This window comes from Pyxicephalus adspersus, chromosome 5 (assembly GCF_032062135.1).
Source record: "Pyxicephalus adspersus chromosome 5, UCB_Pads_2.0, whole genome shotgun sequence".
Lineage (NCBI taxonomy): Eukaryota > Metazoa > Chordata > Amphibia > Anura > Pyxicephalidae > Pyxicephalus > Pyxicephalus adspersus.
The window spans coordinates 22,164,647-22,166,471 of record NC_092862.1 but is presented as its reverse complement, the minus strand read 5'-3'; positions in this window follow the sequence as shown (position 1 = coordinate 22,166,471).

Genomic DNA, 1,825 nt, shown 5'->3' with positions numbered 1-1,825 from the left:
TGGAGAAATGATTCCTTTACTTTAAAATAGTTACTAAAAATACCCTTTTCGTTCCTTGTAATGAATCAGCCCCTGTGTGTTATTCCTTATAAATTCTTGGTTCAGTTTTTGTAGTGTTTAAAAACAAATGAGGTCATGAATATATCTTAGTCAGTTCCTTCAGTTCATAAACTAATCAAGAAAAACTTCTGCCCGTTTTGTTTGCCACGTATTTTAGGTATTTTGGATATGACCATTGGTACTGGATATTTTATGTGGCTGGTGAGTCAGGTATGAACCATTGTCTGCATATCAAAAAATCTTCATTCTTAAAATACCATTAAAGTAAGATATAATATTAAGTAAAAGTAAATTATGATCTATATTTAATTGTATGCATGCATTAACCACTTTTGTCATTGCAGTGCTGGTTTTCAGAGTTCCCACAAGCCTAGTGAATTTGTAAAGTTCGTATGAAATCCAAAAACAATGACCGCGCAGATAGTGATGGTTACTCATAAGATTGTAAGCTCTTCGGGCAGGGTCCTCACCTCCTCCTGTGTCTGTCTGTCATATCTACCCTTAATTAATGTACAGCGATGCGTAATATGTTGGCGCTATATAAATCCTGTTTAATAATATTAGGAATAATAATACAGTCCTAAATGTAATGACAGGGTAAATGGCTTACACAATTAAGTTGGCCATACATGAGCTGATCCTGAGTGTGACTATCCTAAGGGGTGCTAACAGTTGTGAGAATAATAAGAAACTGTCATCACCTACGAATATACAACGTAATGCAAAAATTGTTGTGTGACAAGTTTAATCCTTTATTCTCCCCACCGAGAAGATAAAAGTACTTCACTGCCTGTGCACCACTTCTGCGTGTCATCTAGTCCTCAGTGTGAAGGGTTTAAGTGGTTTAAAAGGCAACCAGTCCCAGTCCTAGTGCAGTAAAGAAAAAAAGCTTTCCACGATTGGGCTGGTTTTAATGTAGGGAAAATTAGGCAATAGCCCAGGGCCACTATCCTCTCCAACGTACAGAATGGTAGGAGTGCAGAGAGATGGAGTTTTGACAAGGAACCCATTTTGTGTAAAACCTTTTCTGGTGCCTATGGCAGTTCATATCAATGTTGATCGAAGAATTGGGGGGTCCAAAACTATTACCGTGCCTGGGACTCCATTCTACCGTAACTCATCTCTACTTCACTGCTTATTTAAAAGAGCACTCAAAACTCATTTTTTCAAACTTTTTTGAAACCATCACTACTTCCCACCACTACATATCTCCCTCCTATTGTGTGTTACTTCCCCCACCTCCTGGATTGTAAGCTCTTCGGGGCAGGGTCCTCTCCTCCTGTATCACTGTCTGTATTTATTTGTCATTTGCAACCCCTATTTAATTGAACAGCGCTGTGTAATATGTTGGCGCTATATAAATCCTGTTTATTATTAATAATAATAACTTCAGGATCAGTATTTTAGTAAGGCAAACTAAATAATTGCCTAATTACTTGACACACCAGGCCACAACTGACCAAATAACAGCGGTGCATGAAGCTGGAATACTGGGCATTTGGAACCTTGTTTGCCTCATGCTCATTTTTTCTGCTGCCTGTTGTAATCTTTAGCAATGTCAATTGAAGAATTGGGGTGAAGCAAAGCTGATACAGTGCTTAGGGCCCCTTTGTACCTTAATCCACCTATAGCTCAGGGCTGGTTTTAGGGTAGGGCAAACTGGACAATTACCCAGGACGGCCATTTCATAGTTGCCAAGAGCCCCATTTGGTTGATAACTCTTCTTGGTGTTAATTGCAGTCCTCATTGTTAATTATTATTATTA